Source organism: Pinus tabuliformis, chromosome 7 (genome assembly GCF_031772625.1).
Source record: "Pinus tabuliformis cultivar Carrire ecotype Pingquan chromosome 7, CPIR1, whole genome shotgun sequence".
Taxonomy (NCBI): Eukaryota; Viridiplantae; Streptophyta; class Pinopsida; order Pinales; family Pinaceae; genus Pinus; species Pinus tabuliformis.
Genome location: NC_142293.1, coordinates 904,338,651 through 904,347,181, shown reverse-complemented (window position 1 = coordinate 904,347,181; position 8,531 = coordinate 904,338,651). Strand labels below are relative to the sequence as shown.

The 8,531-nt window shown below is 35.0% G+C and overlaps 1 pseudogene; it reads right to left on the bottom strand.

Annotated features, from left to right (window-relative positions):
* Window positions 1-1,766: 1,766 nt before the first annotated feature.
* On the bottom strand, window positions 1,767-4,182 carry LOC149250541 (2-oxoglutarate dehydrogenase, mitochondrial pseudogene; annotated as a pseudogene).
* Window positions 4,183-8,531: the final 4,349 nt, after the last annotated feature.

The window sequence follows — 8,531 nt, the reverse complement described above, 5'->3', positions numbered from 1 at the left end:
ATTTTCGCTATTAAAAATCAGTCAACAAAATCGTTTTCATCTTTTGGATTAAGTAATTTTCTCAACAAATTTATTTATTTATTATTATTATTATTATTTTTACCTAATTAGTTCTATTAGGCCCTCATGAAACATTGTCATAAAATCTAATGCTTCTAATTTTCATTCCTTTAACCTCTTGAGTATTCAAGAATGTCTTTCTAGTATAGTTCCTTCGAACATGAGCTTGAGCTGTAATGTCCAACAATTGTCCTTGTTATGATCATCCTTCATACTATGTTCATAATGCAAGTCCTTTCTTTTTTTGCATAATTTAACTTTGAGTAAAATGTCAATATGTGGATTTACTAGCACAAAAATTTAAATAACAAAACATATTAGACTGTCATATATTCAGAAAACATGATATCAAGGTCCACACAAACTAATTGCTTTGAATTTACAAACTAACTGATTTATCATAGCATTACACCTCTTACTTACTATACAAGTCCATGCTGACACTGATTATTTCAAAAGAAGCACGTGTTACTAAAATATCTGAAGGAAAATAACTTAGAGCAATGCTTTTCAGACTATAAAAGCTTAAGGCACGTTGATCTTGCCCTTGGTAGCAATAACATATTCTTGATCAAAGAGACTGGTTGAGGATTTTGAAATTAGTGAACCAAAATTCTCATTCCAAGCTCCTATTCATCATCTTAAAAGGAGATATCACTTACAAAAGCTTTGATATAAATTTTCATTCTGCAATACAAAATTTATTCCCTCAGGCACTCCAAAAATAAGCAGAATGTTTGTATCATATTTTAATAATCACTCCCAATGACTACTTTGTTGTCTGAACAATAATATGTTTACTTTTTTTTTTCATTTATCATCTAACAACCCAAAAACTTGTACAAGGAACAAACCAAAAATAGATTGCTTCAGTTGATAACTCTAAAGCACTGGTGTAGAGAATTGAAGCAAGATAATATAGATTCAAACTGTATTAGTTAAAAGCATAGAAAGGATTTTTAACGATTAAGGGTGTTATTTAATACTAACATTGTTTTATTCCCAAAAACAAGATTCATTTCAAAGCTTTATCTAGAGGAAACGAATAGACTCATAAATACCACAACTCCCTAATGGAAGTAAGACTCATCAGTATTAAAAATCTGTGTTCTAAATCAAAGGATCACCATAGCAGATTGAAATAGGGAATAGAATAGATAGCTTGGGATTTATTTTCAGCGATAATAAGAGACATTAACAATCAGGGTTCATAAGCTATGTTCAAAGCCACTGCGTTATTCTAGGTACCAAAAATAGGATCTTCAAGTAGTCAATGGACAATGGCAGCTATAAGCATCACAAGTAATGAGAGACGGGGATAGAATGTAAATGCAATGGGCCACATAACATCAGAGGGAAAGAAAATTCTAGCTTAGAGAATCAACCATGGTGCCATTCAAATCACAGGCCTTCAATTATTTCCATTTAAATTCAAGTAGCCCCTTTGAACAATATTTAGCTCAATAACCGTGTTTTAAGAACTTTGAAGACAACTAATCAAAGAAAATCCCTAGTGACTTACGGTAGAAACTTTAAGCCATATTCAAAATTGCTTCTTTTAAAAACAAAATGGATTTCATTACTAAATACTGTCTAATTGAGTACCTATTGATTATTCAATAGCGCTTAAAAATTAAATCCATGGATCGACCTTCACCAGCATTATAAAATGCAATCTTGTCGTTTTGGTTTGAATGGGAAAATGTTTACTGCAGACAAACGAGATTTTGTTTGTATTTTGAACCAACACGATGAAAAGGCAAAGGTGCCCCCTGTTGATCATAGATTCTCTTGATGACTCTATGAGGCTTAAATGTCTCGGGAAGAGAGGTTATGGTTTTTCCAACACGCTTTAATATCTCTGGTTTGACTCCTGTATTACGAAGTCCAAATATTTTCTCTGGCGACTTGAAGCCTGACCAAAAGGCTCCAAGCCAATCTCGTGTTTTTGGAACATAATCTTTGTTGTTTACAAACTCTTCATTCAAAATTGACAAAACCTTTATACGAATTTTGTCAATTTCTTCTTTTGACAACTCCCCTGATTCTATGAGCTTCTTTTCATACATATCTAGTGCTGGTGGATGGCTTCTAATAACCTGATACATCTTCAGTTGAGTGAAGGATGGTTCATCAATCTCATTATGACCAAACCTGCGATCACAAACAAGATCAATAACGACATCAGACTGGAAGGTCTGCCGCCATTCTGCGGCAAGTTCACATGCATGCACGACAACTTCAACATCATCGCCATTCACATGGAAAATGGGCACACTCAAAGCCTTTGCGGCATCAGTACAATACTGTGAGGATCTGCCAGATTCAGGATCAGTAGTGAAAGCAACCTGATTATTAATCACAATATGAATGGTCCCGCCAGTAGTGTAGTTCGGCAAAGCACTGAGATGCAAAGTCTCGTAAACCACCACTTGCCCTTCAACCAGGGAAAAACCCTTTATAACCCCAGAAAAATGACTTCCAACACAGTGAATACTTGACAAAGTATCTATGAAATAACAGAGGGATAAACAGATATTTGACAAAATATCTATTAATTATCAGAGGGTTAAATAAATGATTGACAAAATGCTGCATTTTATTTTTCAGTGCATCAGATTTGAGCTTGGGGGTTTTTGAAGTTTCTCCACTGTTAATTTCTCAGGTTAAGTATTTTTTTATTTAGGATTCCAATTTGCGATGATCCGGGCTGATAGTGATTTGGATTTTTGCACTAGATTCATCTTTACTTATATTCAGAATTTTCGATTTTCAATTATTATGGATTGAGAAGGAATTGTTACATGGTAGGGGCTGCAACCTACGTATCCTTGAAAGTGGAATTAAAAAGATGAATTCTCATATAGATGGCATTTGTAATTGCCTAATTGCATCAGTACACCGCCCATCCAGTTTGTTGCATCCTAATCAAGATCTGCAAACACCGCCCATGTAGTTCAATACAAACTATCCACGATGCATTTTTAAAGCGCAAAGTTGTGAAATTTATATAAACCGATATGCCAGTCATTTTATTGTCATCTTGATTACACTTAATCGTACATTCCTATAAATTTTAATCAAAAGAGTGCCAACCTTCATAAATTCTAACTTTTAATTTTAACACTTCGCTTCCATGTTAAACTGGTAGTTTAATTTTAAAATTTAAAAGAAAAAGTTCACTTACTAAAACATACTTAAGGATGCATTTCTAAACTTATTTGACTTAAATGAACGCGTAATATTCAATTTTTTTTATTTTTTTTTCCAAAATTAATTTATTTCTTAGTTTATAAAAAATATTGATATGACACAAATGAGTAAATTGTATTTAAAAAATAATGATTGCAAAGTCACTACAATGTAGTGTGTAATAAGATATTCAAATACAATAAAATACTTAAATTTTCAGCCAATAGTAACAGGGATAAATATTAATAATTTTTTTTTAATAAAAATAAAAATAAAAATTATATAATTAATCATTTTTTAAATCAAAACAAATTTCAAACTGCCAAGGAGCAGGGTAATAATAACATATACACTTTATAATGTTATGTGTGTATATACCAAATAAATAATTCATTTAAAATCCGAATGATATTTGCACGTCTAAAACTGATATAAATGTTTGTAACATTAAGTATATATATTAGAGATGTAGTTCATGTAAAACCTATTGATTTTTTAATGATATAGTGGTTGCATACTTTAGAAATTAAAAAAAACTATTTGATATTGTTTAATTTATAGAATCTTACGTGGGAGAAAATTTTAATTTCTATGAGATACGGAAAGTTTGAGAAACGCTAAATTAAAATTCCCAAACTTCCCGAATCTTGATAAATACTCCTCAATAAGCAATTTGTGTATATGAGATTTTATAAACCTCAATTTAAACGGTTTTTTTTTTTGTAAGATGCGGAGGCTAACATCGACAGTGAAGCCAAAAGAAGGTGCGTCTGAAGAAACATCTGTACCTTTTAATGTTGGCCTTCAAAGCCTCCTTCTATACTCAATAAAGAGAAAACAGAGAGGTGATAAAGAGTTCTGAAGGCTAGCTGGGCCTGGCCATGGTCGTCGGACTGCCATACATCACACCATCCAAAAACACAGACCCATCCTTGCAATCCATACTTTCACACACAATTTATGGATCAATGAGCCCAAGTTTGGAGATTAAGTGATACAGGGTTTGTGTAAAATGTGTCAGTGACGTCATCCACAAGAAAACTTCCCAGAAAATGTGTGCTTTGAGAGATATGGGCATCTCTTCGAAGTGGATTTTCCTATTGTGGTTTTTTTTTTCAAACCATGTGCCAAATGGAGCACCCAAGCAGTAGGGAGATCCAATTTCCTTGAATTGAAAACCCCTGTTCATTCCACAGTTAGCTCTAATACTATCCCTTCAGCGTAATTGAACCAATCTTGCATTGCGTGTGAAGAGTGTTGCTCATTTCCACTTGGCACAGTTTGACTGGGACGTTTTTGCGTGAGCTGAGGCTTGTGGGATCAGACCTGAGCACCCTCTAAACAACAAGGATCCATAATGAATGAGTCAGCAACAAAACGCGCGTGTCAAAATTGTTTTTTTTTTAAGACATGAGGTGGTAAGCCAACCTTGGAATTTGCTAGGGGAATTGAATATTGACCGCCATAAGAACTGTTCCTGGCTTGTTTTCCAGATTGTGAATCTCCTACTATGAGTGTATCACACATTACAACTCGAATGCGGGATCATTGGATCGAGGCGCTCTACCACTTGATCTAACCTGATTTAATGGCTACCACCTACCACCTCTATGTTCTTTTAATTCGAACAGGATTGTATGTCAAGCTTTTGGTGATTCAAGAAATGAGTCTTCAGGTTCTGACGGAGGTATTGCCCCAACCCCTATGGTTTTAATAAACTAAAGGTCAGATCCCAATGCAACAATTGTGAACATTAGTCCTGATGACCGAAGGTTTCAACCTCAAGCATGGAGAAATGAACAGCTAAGAAGAGGTGTTGAAATTATTGTCACAATCAGGGCGTAAAAACAGATGAGGTACCTCGACAGCCACATAAATGTGCACACTCCTTTAACTGAAACTCCTAGGGAAATCGTCCGCATGTATACTGATCCTCAGAACTTCTTCACCATATTCTATAATTATTTCTGACACAATCACTTGGTCAATATGATAAGTCAAGATACAGGAATATAGAAGATAACGTTCCAGGTTTTTGTTTTTGCTCTTTTTTTTCGGGTTTTTTCTTTTTCAAATCGCAGGCCAAAAAATTAAAGAAGGTTTACAAACTCATCTAAATAAATCCCAAATCTTTTCCATTAATGATAATCGAGGATGTATAATGCAAACGTTCTTTTGACTATCAAGGAATTTTCATCCAAACAATAGCGAAATGCAAAGTGTAGTTAAACTAGCTGTTTCAATTTTATTGGTTAGATTGCTTGATCTATATGGTAAATGGGTATAGCTTCTAAATTCAAATCTCTGAAGCATCAAAGAGAACGAGGAACATGCATTCCAGAATTTCTTGTCGTCTCAGAGGTAATGAGACCCAGATTTGAACCACGTTTCCATGTATTTGGCCTTTCTCCTCATGCTTTCAAGCGAAAGAAAAAATGGCGACTCTAGCATACGAGGATATCATTGTGAAACCATCTGAGGAAAAAGACGCAGTGACGTCAAATGTCAGCAGCAGTTTCAGAGCAATTATATTGTTCAGTCTCATGGGGTCTGGCAGGAACTGGAGGAGCTTCTCCGATCAGCTTGGATCTGTAACACTCCAACTGAATTCTTGGGGTTCTGCAGGTTATCTTTCAGTTCAAGAACGAAATCCTAGGAATAATTGTTATTCATCCTCAAGGAAATTAAATATGGTTAGTGTTTATTTCTTTTCTTCAAACTTTATTGTTCTGAAATTGCCAATGTTTCATCGGTGAAGTTGACTGCCATTGTTTCTATTCTCACTGGCTGTAGTCTGCCTTATCTGGATGATCACGGATCTGTCATTTAAGTTGTAGGAAGTCACTTTTTACTGTGGCTAAATTACCTGATTCATGTCTGTGTTTGGATTCGTAAAAGATATCCACAGTGGAAAAGAATAAATATATTAACATTTCGAAATAAATTTTGAAAAGAGAATAAAACAAACGAACAAAAAAATTATACTTCGATTTGCTTTATTTTTTATTTTTTAAATTTATAAGGAAATATGAGTGAAGGCTGACTGTAAAAATATAATATCAAGAAAAATGTTACAGCTTGAAATTTTTCAAGATCGACTCTTGTTTCATCCATTGAATTACAAGGAGTGAATCCCCAAATATCTGAATATGTGTCACTCCATGTTCTTGAGTCAGCATCAAAACTAATATTAATTCACAAAAGTGATTTTTATTTTTTTTGAAACTTGAGTAATTTGATTGTAGAGAAATACTCACATATAGCAAACAAAACTAGTCATGCATGCATGGGCCCATAGGCCTCAAGGGTTCAACTTGGCTCTAATACCATGTATAAGGTCTTATATCTTCCAATATATATATATATATATATATATATATATATATATATATATTTGATAAATCACAGCAGAATACAACCAGAAACATATCAGGACACATATCATAACATTTACATACATGTAACTAAGATCAAATAGTATTGAAACACATATGTACCGTTCACCAGAAGACGAGACTCTGCTTGCTTTGCTGTTACTAGTATTCCTTTGTTGCCGGTCACCTCCGCGAATGAATGACGACGTACTTGATCCGAATGCGAAGACCCACCGGTTAACCTCCCAGCCTACTCCTTGGGTACTATTCTTCCCCGAGGACCCCTGAGCTGCAATGGGGTTGCACAATGGAGGAATGCACTAGCTGGTAGAGGAGAGCACTCCTTGGCTCAAGAGTCCCCTCTCTCTAAAATCCTCTACCTCACCAAACTCAATGTAGTTTCGTAATCACTGTTCTGACATCATCTCATCCATCCAACAATAGGGTTCCCAAAAGTCCCTTCTCCCATGGCTTGCCCCTTCTTTTATAGGAGTCCTCATAGGTGGCACTTGTCATGTCATGCATAATTAATTATTATTTTTATAATTCAATAGCTTGATTATTCATCCACCCATGTGTCACTCTCTCATCAAGGGTCTCCCAAAATTATTTACTTAAATTTTTATTTAAAACTAATATTTTCCTCACCTCAACAAGGTTCCTATTTCTTCTCCTAGTTGTCTCTTTATCCCCCCTTTTTATTCCTTAATTTGTGTTCATTACTTAAAGTCAATTAATGAGTCAAGATTTGATCCCCTATCTACTCCCTAATTTAACTCATATTATCTCTTAGATGGATATTCTTATGTTGTTTGTTGCCACATGGAGGTTCTTTACATTTCTCTAAATTTAATTTATTATTCTTATTTTAATTCACCTTCCTCTTTTCTTAATTAGATTTAATTAGTTTATGATTAATCTTTATCCTTACAATTATGTCCCTCTTTGCCCTTTTTACCTAATTAAACCACATAATCTTCCTAGTATTTTCCAACATGGGAAGGGTAGAGTTTTTAAGGTAATCTGTTTTATTTCTTCCTATGATCCTCTTAACCCAAGTTTTATTTTAGATTTAATTACCTCAGTTTCTAACATCATTTACCCTTGATGTAAATTTATCTAGCTTTCATTCCTTGATTATATCTATTATTTAATTTATTTTTAAGGGTTCCAAGGGTGCCAAGTTTGGTCGTGCCCTTCAAGAACTTCCCATGAAGTTCCAAGGGTGCCACGCCTAATAGTTTATTTGTGATGCCAAGGGTGCCAAGTTGGTCGTGCCCTTCAATAAATTCCCTTGAAGTTCCAAGGGTGCCACACCACTTGCCCTTCAAGCATTCAGTGACTACGAGGGGAAAATATAGGTGCAACATCATAGACCACTATCATCTCTTATGTTGCCTGCTATAGTGAGACTAATGGTGTCGGGGATCAAGGAATCCGCCTTGATGCGCGCCCCCCGATAAAATCCTCATGAGCGACCCAACTTTGGGAACTGCCCTCATGGCATCGTGATCTTCAAGGTGAAGGTGTTTCAACCCTTCCAGCCCAAGTCACGGCGGGAGTGCTAGTGGGTGAGATCAGGGACACTGTCCCACCCCTCCCATGTAGTTCCATCCACCTGTACAACCCCATCACCCATATGTGAGTCATTCGGTCAAGCAACTAATATGTGCCTGCAATCATTAACATATCATCATAATATAGTTAAACATATATGGCAGGTTTTAAAATCGACCTAGAATTTCAAAGATAAAATAATATAAATTTTCATCAAACCAGGTGTCATCAACTCATCATATGTGAATGCCTCTGATGGTTTCCTGCCATACTCAATAATCATCAGTAACAAGGTTCCTCAGTGTTAGTCATTGTCATAATAGCATCATTAACATCACCAAGTCATTC